Source organism: Equus quagga, chromosome 12 (genome assembly GCF_021613505.1).
Source record: "Equus quagga isolate Etosha38 chromosome 12, UCLA_HA_Equagga_1.0, whole genome shotgun sequence".
In the NCBI taxonomy this organism is placed as follows: domain Eukaryota; kingdom Metazoa; phylum Chordata; class Mammalia; order Perissodactyla; family Equidae; genus Equus; species Equus quagga.
Window position 1 is genome coordinate 90,987,764 of NC_060278.1, and position 17,239 is coordinate 91,005,002.

General features: G+C 46.3%; 1 protein-coding gene across 3 annotated transcripts in view; it reads left to right on the forward strand.

Annotated features, from left to right (window-relative positions):
* Nucleotides 1-17,239, forward strand: part of PPP1R16B (protein phosphatase 1 regulatory subunit 16B) — a 98,809-nt gene that overhangs the window by 34,414 nt on the left and 47,156 nt on the right. The window lies entirely within an intron of this gene.

Consider the following 17,239-nt stretch of genomic DNA (forward strand, 5'->3'; position numbering starts at 1 on the left):
AATAAATAATATTCCATTGTCTGGATGTATCACCGTTTATTTATCCATTCTCCCACTGAAGGACATCTTGGTTCCTTCCAAGAAGCAAATTATTCATAATTTTGGCAATTATGAATGAAGCTGCTGAAAACATCTGTGTGCAGATTTTTGAGTGGACATAATTTTCCAACTTCTTTGGGTAAATACCAAGGAGCGTGGTTGCTGGATTGCATGGTAAGAGTATGTTTAGTTTGGTAAGAAACTGCCAAACTGTTTTCCAAAGTGGCCGTACCATTTTGCACTCCCACCAGCAATGGATGAGAGTTCCTATTCCTCTGCATCCTCACTGGAATTTGGTGTTGTCAGTGTTCTGGATTTCTGCCATTCTAAAAGGTGTGTAGTGATGTTTCATCGTTGTTTTGGTTTGCATTGCCCTGAGGACATATGATGTGGAGCATCTTTTCATATGCTTATTTGCCATCTGTATATCTTCTTTGGTTTGACTTTTTTTTTTTTTTTACTGTGCACGTGAAGTAGTGAATACAGTGATGACCGGTACAGTTTGGTGCCCCTGGGCTGCTTCTGCTAAAAGGGTGGTGGTTTTACTCACCATTGTTTTTGCACTATTAGGGTGAATGTCAACACAGTGAAAAAGGCAAATAACATCTTAGTGTTATTATGAAAATAGTTTTGACCTCCTGAATACCCTCAAAGAGTCTTGGGGACCACTTTGAGGACCACTGGTTTACAAGGACCAGCAAGGAATGGTGCAGGATTCTGGGGCTAGCTTACCACCCCGAGGTCTGAAGAGGCCAAGAGAAGGGGAATCTGTTGAAACCTAAGGAGGGTACTTTATGGAGAGGGCTGCCTAACAAGAGCAGTGGCTTCCTCCAGCTGGCCTCCAGTCTTCTGCCCATGCTTCCCATCACCAAACCCAACCAGAAAGCAGATGCGGTCCAAGCGGGTCGGCTTCCCTCGGCATGGTGGGTCTGAGCAACAGATGAGGCATACCCACCCCAGTGGTCTTCAACTCTTCAAATCTAGGCACAAACACAGAGTGAGCGTGTGTATATTTAAAAAATAACTTTATCCTAACGTTCATCTGTCAGTTCAACAAAATGAGGCATCTATTCTGTGCTTTGAAGGACCTAAGCAAAGTAATAATATAAATAAGGACTGGGGTGGGAGGCCATGTGTAAGCTATGGTGTCAGGAAGAGCATCTCTAAGGAGGTGATTTGGGTTGAGCTCTGAATGTGAAGAAAGAGGCAGTCACATGGGAGTCTGGAGGAAATGTATACAGGGCCTGGGATGGAAGGAACGTGCTGCGTTTGATGCTAGAAAGGAGGTGGGAAGTAGAGAAGTGGTCTGGGGGATATCGACCCTTGAAGACTGTGGTAGGAAGTGTACATTTAATTTGGTTGAGATGAAAAGGTGGGTTTTGAGAGGGGAGTCACGTGATGTAATATAGATTGTGAGAAGCTTTTCCTGGCTGCTGAGTGGAGACTAGACTGTGTGAGTGTATGCTCCTGGGGGCATGAGTGGGGGCAGGGAGGCCTCGTCAGGAACTGTCACAGGAGCCTCGGTGGAGCCTGCAGAGGTGTCTGTGGAGGCGGAGAAAGGAGGAGGTAGAGCTGAAAGGGCTGTGTGTCAGGTGACGAAAGGAGGACTCAGTAATGATGCCTGGGTTTTGGCCTTGAGCACCCAGGTTGATGATGGTGCCACATTTTGAGCCAGGAAAGATGAGGGTGGGACGAGGTAGAGATTTGGAGAGAATCAAGAGTTCTGTAGGACTGTCCAAGTTGACATGCCTTTTTAATGTCCAAGTGGAGGGAGATCTTTAGGAGGCAGGTGAATAGGTGAGTCTGGAGCTCAGAGGAAACAGCGGGATGGATATAAAAATTGGGGAGTCATCGGCTTACAAATACAATCTCTTAAAGCCAGAGGACTGTATGAGATCATCTAGGAAGCAAGGTAGATAGAGCTAAGGAGGGGCCCCAAGAGAAAGCCCTGGGACACCGCAACACCGTGAGTGAAGAGGAAGAGAACAAAGGAGACCGAGAATCGTCTGCCAGGGTGGAAGAAAGAACCCTAAGACCGTGTGGCATGTCAGAAGCCTCGGTAGGGAGGTGTTTTTAGATGGAAGGCCTGTCAGCTGAGTCAAATGTTGCTTAGAGGTTGACTATTTTATCTTGTCTTTATATAGTCTTTGGAAAAGAGATTTTTAGTGACAACCTCATACACCCCTGTCTAAATGTACCATAATTTATGTAACCACTCTGCTATTATTGGATTTTGAGGTTGTTTCTAATTTTTCCTACTATTAATCATGCCGTGGTGATTTTCATTGTGTAAAAGTATTTGCCCACAGCTTTGGTTATTTACTTAGGGTGGATTCCTAGAGGTTCAGTAGATTCAGAGATAGAAATATGTTCAGGGCTTCCCTGTCAACTGCTCCTTTGGTCACAGAAAGGTTGCATCCGTTTACACCGCCACCAGGAGTGTGTACCGCTCTTGCCTCACCACTGCATTCCTCATCCATGCTGGATGATGACACTGAAAACACACCCTGGGTGATATATTTGATATCTGGAAAATAGTCTTGTTGTCTTAATTTGCATATAATTGAGAAGTTTAAGGTTGAATACCTATTCATAAGCTTACTGGTCATTCATTTCTTTCTTTCTCCGAGTTGTTTATGTTTTTGTCCTTTCTTTCTACTAGTTTGCTTCTTTTCTTATTAATTTCAGTAATTATGTATGTTTGTGTGTGAGAGAGGAGAGAGGGGGAGGAAAGAAAGGGAAAGAACGAAAACGGAGAAGGAGATATCAACTCTTTGATGTCATATATGGTGCAGATATTTTCTGCTTTGTGAGTGTGTGTGTCTGCTTTAACATTTCGTTTATAGTAGATGTTTTTTATGCCCTGGAGTTCTCTATTTTTATTTAGTCAAACCTAATAATATTTGCTTTTTTTCCATTATTTTATTCTTTTCTTTTATTCCTCTAAAACAGGGATCAGGGGTCAGAAAACTATGGCTGGAAGGCCAAATCTTCCCACCACCTATTTTTGTAAATAAAGTTTTATTGGAATGCAGCCACACCTGTTCATTTACATCTTGTGTCTGGCTGCATTTACATCTTGTGTCTGGCTGCATTTACATACTGCTTTCATGCTAACAGCATAGTTGGGTAGTTGCAACAGAGACCATATAGCCAGCAAAGATGAAAATATTTCTCTCTGGCCCTTTGCAGAAAAAATTTGCCCACTCCTGCTCTAATGTGTTTCTTCACCTAGCAATGTATATTAACCTATATTTTCTTCTAGATGTCTGTGGCCTTACTTATTATAAATTAAATATGTAATCCTTCTGGAATTCGCTTCAGTATAAAGTAGTAATGAAATGTATCTCTATTTTGTTTCCAAAAAGTGATCAACTGTCTCGGCCCCTTCCCTGCCCTGTGAGTTTGCGATGCCACCTCTTATGTAGAGCCTCACCTGTGAGGAAGGGGAACTTTCCCAGCTGTTTATTCTGCTCCAACAATGCGCGTCTGTGCCAGTTACACGCTGTTTTGACCCTTACAGGATTTATGTTGTGGCTTAATATATGACAGAACAATCCTGCCTCCTGGTACTTTTCTTTTGCAAAATGTTCTGGGTTATTTTCAGCTGTTCACATAATACTTAAGACCTTTTGGTCAAGTTTTTCCTCCAAAGCTCGAAAGAAGTTTCCTCTAAAATTGATTAATATTATTTCAGTTTTACAAGATGAAAAGAGTTCTGGAGATGGATGATGATGATGGTTGCACGACAGTATGAATATGTTTAATACCACCGCACTGAACACTTAAAAATGATTGGGATGGTAACTTTTATGTTATGTGTATTTTACCACAATAAAAAAATGAAAAAACAAAACCCCCCAAATTTAGCCAGGGACTGGAAAGAGGGGAGAAAGGGAACAAAGTTTCAGCTGGGGAAGATGAGAAAAGCCCTGGAGATGGATGGCGGAGATGGTCACACAACAATATGAATCCGCTGAGTGCCACTGAACTGTACATTAAAAAGTGGTTAATATGGTAAATTTTGTGTTATGTATGATTTACCATAATTTAAAAAATTAATTTGGTAAGCTGATATCTTTGGCATTATGAGTTTTCTAAGCAGGCAAATGACACATGTCTCTTTTGGGCAAGGGTTCTTTTATGTCCTTTAGGAAAGCTATAAGGTTTTTTTTTTCAACCATATAAGTCCTGTTTATTTCTTGAAAGGAGAGCTTTCAGTTTTTGTATTTTAATTTTGTAGCAAGCCATTTTACTGAAATCTCCTTAGTCTCAGTTGTTCAGTAGCTTCTTTGGGGGTTTTCTGTGTAGAAAATAGCATTATTTGCAGATGGTAAAGTTGTCTCTTCATTCCGGTGTTTCATTGAGTCTGCGATGCCCATATCCTATCCTCCCATTTCTTCTCTCCTGGCTAACTACTCCTGTTCCTTTTATTGACTTTTATGAGATGCGACTTTGAGATTTGAGAGCATGCTCTCCTTTGTCTGTATCTGTCCCAAAGTCTTATCTGACTCACGTTAGGATGAATGGAATGGTCAGTGTCCTCAGTCTGGTTGAGTCTGTCTGTTAGTATAGCCCCAAATTCTATTGGCTTTTTGGGAAGCCACTCTTGACTCATATTGAGCTCATAAGAAACTAAAACCCCAAGTCAGTTTCCCATAACTGAAGTTACATCTTCCCCATCCTGTCCTTATGTAACTGAGTTTTAAAAAAACTATCTGTTGAAGTATATTCTTCATACTGACGAGGGCAAAACTGGTTGCATTTTCATATGTTGAGCACACCCGGTAACCAGCACCCACTCACATCAAGAGACAGACCATCCCCAGCACCCCAGAAGCCTTCACGGACACACAGCTGATTTTCAACATTGAAGGCGAGTCTCTAAATTTATCTTGTTGAGTTTTGAGCCCATTATGCACCTGCTCAAATAATTTTCATTTCTTGAATGATAATTAAGGCTTCTGGGGCTGGCCCTGTGGCCAAGTGGTTAAGTTCGCATGCTCTGCTTCAGCGGCCCGGGGTTCACTGGTTTGGATCCTGGGCGTGGACCTGCATACCACTCATCAAGCCATGCTATGATGGCATCCTGCATAGAAGAAGTAGAATGACTTACAACGAGGATATACAACTATGTACTGGGCTTTGGGGAGAAAAAAAAAAAAGACTTTGTTACCAGTGACATGAAATCCAGCTCAAACTAACATAAGCACGTGTGGATGGCGGGGGCTACCAGAACACGTCTCTGAGTAGATGACTGTCAGAAGCTTGGAGTTTATGTCCTGTCCTTTTAGTAACCCCAGCAGGAAGAATTTTTCTTCCCAACAGTGTCCTAGGTTGAACAGGCCCAGAATCGAATCTCACTGGCTAAGATTGGCTGTATACCTACCTCTGAGCCAATCACAGTGGCTAGAGCAGCGATGCAGTGCTATGATGGGTCTGATCTGAGTCACATGTCGACCCCTGGAGTCAGCTCTTCCCAAAACACATGGACTGACACTTGAAGATCTGTTGTACCTACCCCGAGGAAAATTGGGATGCTGTTACCAGAAGGAAGGAAAATGGATGCTGGCCAGGCCATGATTAAATATGTCCATCTCAAATGAAATATTCATCAGCAATTTCTACTCTGTGCCATTCACAAACACAATGAGTATTTGCCTTCTAGACCAGAGAGGTCCCATGGTACTTTTCCTGATGATGGAAATGTGCTGTCCAATATGGTAGCTACTAGTCACATGTGGCTATTGAGGACTTAAAATGTCACCAGGATGTCTGAGGAACTCAAGTTTTGCTTTTATTTAATTTAAAATAATTTAAATAGTCAAATGTGGCTAGGCTACAGGCTCCTGTATCAGACAACAGTCCTGGACCATTATTCAAATCTCTGATAAAAATGTTGCAAAGGTCACGGCCAAAGATGGAGCCTGGGGGCACAACCCCAGAAACCTCCTCCATATTAATGTATCCAAGTCAATCATTGCCCACTGGGGATAGTTGTTCAACTGCAGTGAACTTAACTAGACTGTTACTTGTAGTTGATGTGTGGGAACAATAGAAGGTCTCTACTGTAACAAAAGAGCCTTCCTTTCCTACAAAAACTTGGAAGAAGATTTCTCTCTGAGGGTTAAGTTATAATAAAATATATAATGAATTAGAGTAAAGATTTGTGCACAGACGTTCATAGAACATAGTCTGGGCATCTTCAGACCTGCACTGGTGGTTCAGTGGTGAACAACAGACTGCGCCAGGCCATGCTGGAGCGCCTAGCGAAGTCCCTTTGAAGACAGTGCTTAAGAGTCAAAAGTGTTATTATAAAGAGAACCTTGTCAAAAACAGATGCCTAGTAAAGGAGGCTAGGAGATCATTTATGAGCAATGTTATCTAAATACTGTCCAGGGGAGAGGACAGCATGACCAACAACTTTGAAGCTTATCATCCCATTGTTAGGGACAATCTGATTATAAAAAAAGGAGACTTCAACCAATCATGATGGAATGCCGTTAATGATGATCATGTACCTCCTTGCAACCTTCTGATTACGATTTGGCTTCCCAGCCAGGTCTGCCTACAGACACAGAATGAGTCGACCATGCTGAAATGAATTTCTGGCATGCAAGACAGTTCTCTTTCTCATGTGAACCTGGCACAGTGGTGTTATGCAGTAGCCTCATATACTAGTATGAGACTACTCTTGGGAGAAGAAACTTGTGGTAGGCTGGTAAACCGTGGTCAGTCACTAAGGTGATGCCATCCTGGGGGATTCAGCCAATAGGAACTCTCCTGGAAACTTCTCAAACCCCAAACACCGTGACACTCAACCAGCATTTCCCCTGGGTGTTGATGAGGAGATATGTGAGAGGCTTGTCAAATGCTCACTGGAGTCCAGACAGTCCCTATCTGGGACTATTTCTCAGTCTAGTGATGCTGATGAAGAGATGGATGAGGTATTTCTGGCATGATTTATTCTTGCTTTGCTTCGAGGGGCCACTGTTTCTAATGGAGTGAGAAAATGGTCAGTATTTCTGTCAGAGAAACTCAGAAGCTCTTTAAACGCGCAAACCCTAAGCCCTTCTCTCAACAATCATTGAAGCCAAAGTCGTCAGACCACCATGTGGAGGGAGACTGGGGTTTGAAAAACAGGAGAATGTTCCAGAGTCTGCTCAGAGTATTGCATTGCGCAGCACATCCATCCCGTGTTTGTGCCTAGCAGCAGTGCTGGTGCACCCATCCCATTGTGTGTCCGCCATATTTGATTGAGGAAGTTGTGTCCAGAGCAGAGGTGAGGACTAAGAAAGGAGAGATATGAAACCTGCTGAGCTGGGGAGAGGGAAATGGGACCTTTGTCGTTTACATAGGTAAAGCTAAATGAAGCCCAAGTCTTGATGAAGGAGTTGGGATTCCCAAGCCTTCAAGAGAAACCCTAGGATTCAGGCTTTTTTGCTTAAGGATCTCGAATCCCCTGGACACCACAGAGGTAGGAATGGCCGTCCTCCAGGTGAGTCATCGTCAAGAACAACGCTGAATCAGTTGCCTATTGTTGCATCACGAGCCACCCTGAAACACTTAGTGGCTTAAAACAACAACTTATTCTTTCTCAATGATTCTTTGGATTGACCAGGCAGTTCCGCTGGTCTTGCCTGGGCTCACTCAGGAGGCTGCAGTTGGCTGCCAAGTCAGCCAGTGTTTGGGCTCAGCTGCCGTGCCTGGGCTTCTCTCTGCGTGTGGTCTCTCATACTGGGCCTCACCCAGCATGGTGGGCTCAGCGTTCCAAGAAGGCAGGCTCCAATGCACAAGCATTTATCAAACTTTTGCCTGCATCCTGTTTGCTGATGTCTCATTGGCCAAAGTGAGTCGCATAGCCAAGCTCAGAGTCCCTGTCGGAGGAGTCTACACAAGTGCATGAGTTCTGAAAGGCGTGATTCATGGGAGGCCGTTATTGTTACTATCTACCACGCATTCTAGACTTTGCTTTGCTCTCAACTAGAATTCTAGCAACTCAGTGTGATAACCCGGGGCATGTGGTGTTGATCAAACACTGTGATTGGCTGTTGCAATCCCTGGAATGTCTGGGACGTACTGAGTAGACCAAACACTGTTACTGGAGTCCTTTATCCAGGAACCCCAGACCCTGGGTTGAGCATGTCAAGTGTGTGGTTGGTATTGATTCTAAAACCGTGTAGCAGTCAGAACTCAGCGCTGGGTAATGGTGCTTATGCTTATTAATTTTATTGCTTATTAGCTGCATAGCTATGAGAGTGATTTATGTGATTTCATAATATTATGTTGAACCCTCAGTAATTGGGGTTAAAGTCTGGATCAATGTTGAAACAGAAACAGGAACAGAAAAATAATCATCAGCCAGATGGAACGAATTATTAGTTCACAAATGCAGTGTGCTCAATAGATAAAATCTTTTAAAATATTGATGGCATACGGGAAACTGAATCAAAAGGGGCCCTTGGTGGGAAGGTGGAAAAACTTTGCACAGAGGTGGTAGACCTTGGAAGTTAAGAACAGGGAGTCAGACAAAACTAAATTTTAATCTTCATATTGTGACCTTGGGTGAGTTACTTAATATCTTTGTGCTCGAATTCCTCATCTGTAAAGTGGTGAGAATAATGCCTGTGGGGGTAGGGGCTGTGAAGATTCACAGAGATAAAGGCTGGACAGTGAACAGAGTCATTGTAGCTATTACTGTTATCTACCACTGGCCTCAGTTACAATGGGCAAGAGGCAAGGTTAACATTTTTCTTTTTCTTTCTAATCCTTCTCCTGCTCGCCTCTACTGCCATATCTACCACCATTTTCTTTGTCTCCATTTATTCATTGCCGGCCTTCTATCAGTCATTCACAAAAGAGTAATTTGATTGTAGCCATTTACACTTTAGTGTAAAAGAGTTATAAAACTTTTCTTTTTATAGCAATTTTCATTGTAAACCAGTGGAAATTAAAGGCTTTGGCCACCCTACATAATGTAACACTTGAAGCCTGCTTGCATTAGGGAGCCCTTTCAGAGTCCCTAAAACAGAAGGACCTGCCCCCTGAAGAACTTCCGTCAAACTATTGACTGAAACTGTAGAAGTCAAAGTGCTCAGGATTTCCTGGTTTTCCTGTGTCATCTCTTAAAGCAGCCACAAATATCCGTTTTGCTTAGCTTGAGCCATTTGAATGCTTAAAACCCATCTATAATTGCAAAAGCTCTGTGGAGGGACCCTAATTAGCTTTTATAAATTGCTTTCTCTAACCTTTCAGAGTTAATGTGATCTGTTCCCTTGTTATTTTAAAAAAAAACAAAAACACCAAAACCCTAGATTATTTCACAAAACTTCTCCCAACTTTCTTGGCACCTAACATTTTGTCAAGGACATGGTGGCCAACCCTCCTCTGAATGGGCTAGGTTTCTACACAGTCATTTCTTCCGGCTCATGACTTTCTTCTCCATTTGCTGCCCACGGATGCTGAAAATAACTTGGGTTCTGGCAAGCTTGGGATAAGATTCCTTGTGATTTAATCAGATCCATAATGAAGCTCTCCAGCTAGGAGAGAGCATCCCAAAGTGCACGGATGGTTGGGGCAGGGCCCTGGCGAGGCAGAGGGGCCTCTTGTCTCAGCATCACACTTAGAACTGGGGAGCTGCTACTGGGCCATGCCACCCAACCCATCAGGGTCTTCCTGCATGGCTGAGACTCCTGGCTCTGCCTGGCAGTGTTCCATGCCTTGTACTCTGTGGGCTCTGCCTTCCCCCTCCCTGTAGCCCAGACCAAAGGCCTCAAAGATAATAAGCAGGAAACATTCCATCTCTAAACATCAGCTGCTGGGTCCAGGAAGACACAATTTCCTGCAGAGGTAGGTATATATAGACCAGGACAAATTTGTCCCAACCAAAGCCAAGATTTGCTTGACTGTTCCAAAGTGGTATTAAATTGGAAGATAATAAATAACTCTGGGTAATACAAGGGTGAGAGAGAAGCTGAGGAATGGCAGAGTCATTTGGTGATGAGTGATCATCTGAATGGATGTCAGGGAGTAGGGTGGTGAAGGAGCAGGTAAGGTAAGGAGGTGTAGCTGGAGAGAGAGAGGGATTTGCTGAGCAGTGAGGGAGTAGCTGGAGAGAGAAGGAGTATCTGAGCAGTGAGGGAGTAGCTGGAGAGAGAGGGAGTAGCTGAGCAGTGGGGAGTAGCTGAGCAGTGAGGGAGTATCTGGAAACAGAGGGAGTAGCTGAGTGATGAGGGAGTAGCTGGGCAAGGAGAGAGTAGCTGGAGACTGGAAAAGTAACTGGATATTTAAGGTAAAGTACAAAGTGGAAGTTACTGAAGTGGGATGATAGAAGACTCCCACACCTGGGGTAGGGGCCATTCTGCCCTCCTCCACTTGCCTCCATTTTGTCGCTTTCTTAGGTCTTGGTGGTGAGAAACAAAATCTAAGTCTGTATCAGTTAGCTGGAATCTGGGCTGTTGTAAACTAGTGGAGTGAAGCTCTCTGGAATTGAGGCTGAGGTTGTGGCAGTGGTGGGTGGGTGCAATGTGGCTGGGTGAGTTTCTTTAGGGAGGGGCTCTCTCTCTTCTCTCAGCCCCTGAATGGATGGGTGAGGTTGTCTGCCAGAGGCCCTAGCAGAACTCACAGCTGAGCACCCCCCACCACTGCCCCATCATCACCTTCATCATCCTCTCTACCAATTTTCACTGGACAGCTAAGTGCCAGGCAAGGTACTAGAAGTCTTTCCATGCATTATCTCCTTGCATCCTTTTGACAACTCTATAAAATAAGTACTATTGGTAGCTCCATTTTATGGGTGGATAAACTGAGTCTTAGAAATTTGTGGTAACTTGCCCAAGTAGGAGGTAGAGCCCGGAGTGTCTGACTTCAAAGCTTGCACTCTAAGCCTTGTGCTGCAGTCATGGACTACGCCCACGTGAAGCCTGCATCCCTTTTCAAAAGCCCAGTCTTACCCACTCACCATCTAACAGCACTTAGCAAGGTCTGGGCCAGGAGTGAGGACTCAGGGAAAGCGTCTTGCTTGAGCAAGGAGCCTGAGAAACAAGCCAGGTGCCCACGGCCCCCAACTGCGGGGGGGTGCAGCCACCTAGCAGCCACGTTCCAAACCCATTCCCAAGGAGACCTGTCAGAAACAGGCACAGTTTAGAGCCATGCTTCCCAGGGCGCACCCACCACCGGCAATCAGACCTCATTTGCACTGAGACATTTATAGTCGGTGGTGAATTTCCATCATCTGCATAGGATGAGGCATAGGAAGAGAAAGCTCCTGGGTTTGGGAAGTTTGTCCTTCTCTTTTCTGTCCTTTCCATCACGTCTTGGGACAGATGCCGTGTCAAGGGTCACGCCCAGCTGATGTTTTCATGTTTTCGACACAAGGTGCTGAGAAGACATTATATGGCAATAATTTCAGGCTGTAGAAAGTTTTTGTAATTCAAAAAAAAATTTACATTTGGGCCCTGGAGAGCCTGACTGTTCTTATTTCATGGAAGCAATGCAGTCCCATTGTCATCTGTGACGTGCTGCCTTATTTAATAAGCTGTGGGCTCCGAGAAAAGCCATTCACTCCGGGAGGCTCCTGGTTGATGAAACTGTTTTTCACTAAAAGAAGCTTAAGGTTAAGCACTAATTAATGGAGGGGTTGGATTTTCTACAGATGGATCAGTAGGTAGGTTTGGGGACATGTCAAATGCACCGTCTTTGTCTTTGCAGCTGAAAATATATTCATAAAGCCCACACAACTCTGTGGATTTCTTAAAACTCCATTTTTGGCAAGTATATTCTGGTCTTGGTGTGCTCTGGCTAATAAACAGCTTCTGACTCATGGCACTCAGTGGCTGATCATCGCATTGACCCAGGTGTCTCCCAGGGCACAGCTGGTGAGGGCCAGAATCGCTCAAGTCATTTGAGCCGGTCAGTCTTTCCTGGTGGCCATGGCTTGGGGACCACAGTCAAGTACTGGGCACTGTCTTAGCTCAGGCTGCCATAGCAAAATACCATAGACTCGGTGGCTTAAACAACAAAAATTAATTTTCTCATAGTTCTGGAGGCTAGAAGTCCAAGATCAAGGTGCCAGCATGGTCGGTTTCTGATGAGGAGCTTCCTTCTCGCTTGTAGACAGCTGCCCTCTCGCTGTGTCCTAACACGGCAGGGAGAGAGAGAGCGAGCAAGCTCTCAGGTGTGTCTTCTTACAAGGGCACTGATCCCATCATGAGGGCCTCACCCTCATGACCTCATCTAACCCTAATTATCTCCCCAAGGCGCCACCTCCAAATACAAGCATGCTACGGGTTAGGACTTCAAAATATGACTTTCGGGGGACACGATTTAGTCCATAGCAGGCACTTTCTGTTGTCAGGCTGCTGGGGTTGCCTGCAATGCTGGAGAAGCTGGTGGGGATTCTCCGGGGGCGGGACACAAAGGCCACCTAAGGCTGAGGGCTGGCCATGTTGAAGGAAAGTTCATTGCTGATCAGAAGAGCGCTGGGGTCCCTAGACTCTGGCGGACTCAGGATGTATCATTTTGAGGGAAAAATCTTGGTCTTTGAAAACTTTCTGGTGGCAAAGAAAGAAAAAGGAGGCAGAGGGAAGGACCAGAGAGCTTGTTGATTGGGTAAATGAATGGGCCTGGCGGTTGACACACTCTTTGAGTCGTAGACTCGGGGAGGGGGATATGATTCAGATTTGCAAAACCACAAAGAGGGCAGTGGGCTTGTAGACCAAGTCCATGAAGTTACCGAGAGAGGCGTCCGGGACCTCAAAGCTAGTGGAGGAGAGCTGTATCATTACAGAGGTGTTCTGATTCTCTGTTGCCTTATTAAAAACCCCTCCAAAACTTAGTGGCTTAAAACAACCACCATTTTATTGTCATCTCTCATGGGTCAGGAATTCAGACAGAGCACACCAGGGAAACTGCTCTGCTTCATAATGTTGGGGCCTCAGCTAGGACGACTTACATACTGGGGGCCGGGACATCTTGGAGCCAGCTGGGTGACTCTCTCTCCATGTAGCCTGAGGGCCTCTCCATGTGCCCTCTCCAGCATGGTGGCCTTGGCCTAGTCAGACTTCTTACATGGTGGCTCAGGGCTTCATGAGCAAATGTTCCAGGATCCAGGAAGCAGAAGCTGCCCGTATCTTGAGACCTGGAACAGTTACAAAGCCCACCCAGATTTAAGGGGAAGGGATGAAGACATCACTTCCGGATGGCAGGGGTTTGAAGGTCACAATTTGTGGCCATCTTTAACGTACAACAGGAGAATAACTGCTGTGCAATTTTGAAGTTTATCTCTTACTCACATAACAGTCCAACACGGGTATTTGTGGTTGCCTAGGGCTGGAGTTGTGGGTGGGGAATTGGGAGTGGCTCCTAATGAGTATGGAGTTTCATTTTGGAGCACTGAAATGTTCTAAAATGGATTGTGGTGATGGGTGCACGACTCCGGAAGGCCCTCCTAGGTGACTCTGCTCCACACAGTGATCCCATACCCAGGTTCCTTCCATCTTATGGCTCTTATGTGCTATCCAGTAGAAATATAATACAAGACACGTATGGAATTTTAAATGTCCTCGTAGCCACGTTTAAAAAGGTAAAAATAAACAAGTGAAATTAATTTTAATAACATGTTTTATTTAGCCCACTATATCCAAAATATCATTTCAACGTGGAGTCGTATCACATGTCAATTGAGATTAGCCACATTTCGAGTGTCCGTGGCCCCATGTGGCTTGTAGCCGCCATATTGGGCAGGACAGCTCTTGACCTTGGGTCCCGTCCGTTCAGGCCAGGGATGGAGAATGCGTGGAGATTCCAAGGGAGGGTTATACAGGCCAGACGTGCAAGTGGCATAGGTCACTTCTGCCTACACTCCATTGACCAGGACCAAGACTGTGGTCCTGCCTTACAAGGGAGACTGGGAGAGAGAGTCTAGGCTTGTGCCACGGAGGATAAGGAAACAGGGTATGGCAAACACAGCAGATTCTGTCCCAGCAGTCAAGAATTTTTTGAGCACCTACTGTGTGCTCAGTGGCCTGGTTGGCAGGCTTTGCCTAGGGTTAGAGGAAGGGGGAGGAAGCTTTGTTTTATATATTGGTTTTTCTGGTTTCCCTTGACTGATAGTCCATATGCCTTAAAGTGGCCTCCAGGATCTTCACGCCAACTCGCTTCCCAGTGCTCCTCGACCCATGGACCCCTGCAGATCTCAGCTGCATTCTCTTGCTCATGCCTTACTTCCCACTGGGAATGCCCATGTCCTCTTCCGGGCCAGTGACCGTTTCCTTTGATTCTCTGCCCTTCCTTGGCCCTCCCTCGGAATCTTACTCTCCCCTGTGTTGCCCCCGGCCCTGCCGTACAGGCAGCATGGGGAAAGAGACATGCAATTCGGAAGCATTCAGTCCTAGAGTCCAGCCACGGTTCTACTATTCACCTGCTGTGTGACTCTGGACAAGTCACTCAATCTCTCTGAGTCCCAGCCTCCTCCTCTGTAAATGGAATAATCAGAGCTACTGTAGGATGTTGGCCTCTGCCTGTCCTGGTGCTGCTCAGCTGCACATAGAAACCCAACTGGTGTTTGAGCCAGTCCTGACCTGTGCAAAGTGTAGAAGAGGGCCACACCCTTACCCACTGAGGAGGATGGACTGGGTCTTGCTGCCTTGGTCCTGGTCAGTGAAATGCCCGGGGTGGACCAAGACTCCTTTGTACCTCCAATGTGATGGCTCACCTGGAGGGCTAGGCTGTGCCTCAGTTTCACCAACCGGCTCTTAAGGAGATTGCCCAGAAGAACCTCAGCCTGGTTCTGATGGGGACCTTGCTCTTCTGTAAGTTTCTTCCCTGGGGATGGGATTTCCCTCCATCCCCAACCTTCCCCACCCCCCTAAACCAGCCTGCATCATCCCCTGCTTTCTACCTGAGAACCAGGTCAGGGGCCTCTGGCCTGCTTAGTTCCTCTTCTGCTTCAGGACTCCCTCTGGCCTTATCACCAGCTGGATGGGCCCTGGGAGGCTGATGCCAGCCCTGATCAAGGAGGAAAGGCCTCAGCCAGCCCACACTGTGTCGGCCCCCAGCATTGTTGCCTCCCACACCTGGCTTCCTGCCCTCTCCTAGGGGCAGGCCGTGCTGGCAGGCTGCCTGAGGCACCCAGAGAAGTTGTGGGGAGTGGACAATGAATGTCAGGTGACCAGTGGCCCTGAGCCAAGGTCCCCATTCCTTCTGTTCAGTGGCAACAAGAGCCATGTTGGCTCTGGAGTGTTGAACTGGGCCGGGAGCAGTGAAGATAGAAACTGTAAGGCAGAGGATGCTATGCCCGTTTTACAGAAGAGGAAACTGAGGCACAGAGAGATTCAGAGACTTGCTGGGGTCTCACAGTGCCAAAGTGCTAAGTGGAATTTTTATTCTGGGTCGAATGAATGTCAAATCTTTGCTCTAACTACTGCACAATCCTACACCTTAAAAATGAAAAGATAGACATGAAGACAAATATGTAGAGACTATAGGTGGTACCTAGGGGTAAAGGGTGCGGCCCCTGTGATTCAGAAGTAAAATCAACAGAAAACTTTGTCCAGAAAACTCCTGGCATGATGGATGAGGTTGCTCACCCCAAGAAGCCCTGAAGGAGTGCTGGGGTCAGGGCAGGAATAAGCAAGTGCGTGAGGAAAGATGATGTGTTGATGAAGAAAGGTGCTCGGGAGGGTGTGAATGGCCACGAGGGTGGCTTTGGCCCCCCACAGACTGGGGAACGGGGCAGGGTCTGGGGGCTCTTGGGTCTCCTTCCTTGCTCTCCTGCCCCCTCCAGATTCCATGAGATGTGGCCTTCGGAGCCCATCTGCGGCTCTGCGCTGCTTCCTGGCTCACCCAACCCCCCGCCTGTCCCCAATTCAGCCTCCCAAGTGTTCTGGTGTTCAAAAGAGGCTGTGTGGGTGGTGGGCGAGAATGTCTGGTCGCGGAAGGAGTTGACTTCAGTGTCAACAGATGCAGCAAGCTTTCATCAGTCCCCTGGGGCTTGGGGACTGCTGTGGCTCCAGGTCCTGAAGCAGAGGGCGTTTCTGGGCTCTTCTGGCTGAGGACTGAGCCTCCTGACCACAGTGACCCCTGGAAGGCTGGGAGTCACCTCTCGTGTCCTCACAAACCGCAGCACAGAATACCAAAGGAGTGGAAATGGAGAAGTTCCCAGAGACAGCTTCCTGGTCCTGGTCTGACCACAGAGACCTGACACGCCTCTTACTTCCCCTCCTGTCTGTAGAGTGTGAACTCGGCTGGTTTCATTCTGCTTTGAACTCGGCTGGTTTCGTTCTGCTTCGGCCCAGGGGTCCCTGTGGACAAGTTCAGCTCCCTGGGTGCCTGTGAGCTCCTGCAGAGGGGGCCCCTCTCCGCTAGGCAAGGGCGAGGGGCACGGGCTCCCCATGCTTCCATTTCTGCCTCCCCCCAGCCCTGGCGCACACCCCTGCCCCGTGGACTCCAGCAGAGATGATGGGAAGAGTCAGGCCCTTTCCAGGTGCAGATTCTGACTCCTCTACATGTTCTCTCTGTGACCCTGGGCCCATTGCTTTTCCTGTCTGTGCCTCAGTTTTGACCTCTAGACAGTGGCTGTAACAGTAATAGCCACCTCAACAAACTTGCGAGAATTAAATGAAATTGTATATCTAAGTGTACTTAGAACAGTAGTTAGCATGTAGTAAATCCTCAATAAAGGTTAATTCCCATCTTTTCCGTGGGGTGGTACGAGATGAGATGAGGATGTTTATTTAACAAAAACTTACCTAAAGAACCAGCAATTCCACTCCAAGGTCTCTGCCCAAGAGATTGGAAAACAGATGTCCACACAACAACTTGTGCATGAGCGTTCATAGCAGCATTATTCATAATAGCCCCAAAGTGGAAACAACCCACATGTCCATCCAGTGATGAATGGACAAACAAAATGTGGCATCTGCATACAATGGAATATTCTGCCATAGAAAGAAAACAAGCCTGAATACAGCTACACATGGATGAACCTTGAAACTCTGCTAAGTGAAAGAAGCCAGACACAAAAGGCCACATATCATATGATCCCTTTTGTATGAAATGTTCGTAACAGGCAAATCTATAGAGACGGGAAGTACATTAGTGGTTACCTAGGGCTTGGGGTGGTGGTGGGGAGTGGCTGCTAATGGGGATGGAGTTTCTTTTGGGGGTGATAACATGTTCTACAATTGATTATGGTGAGGAT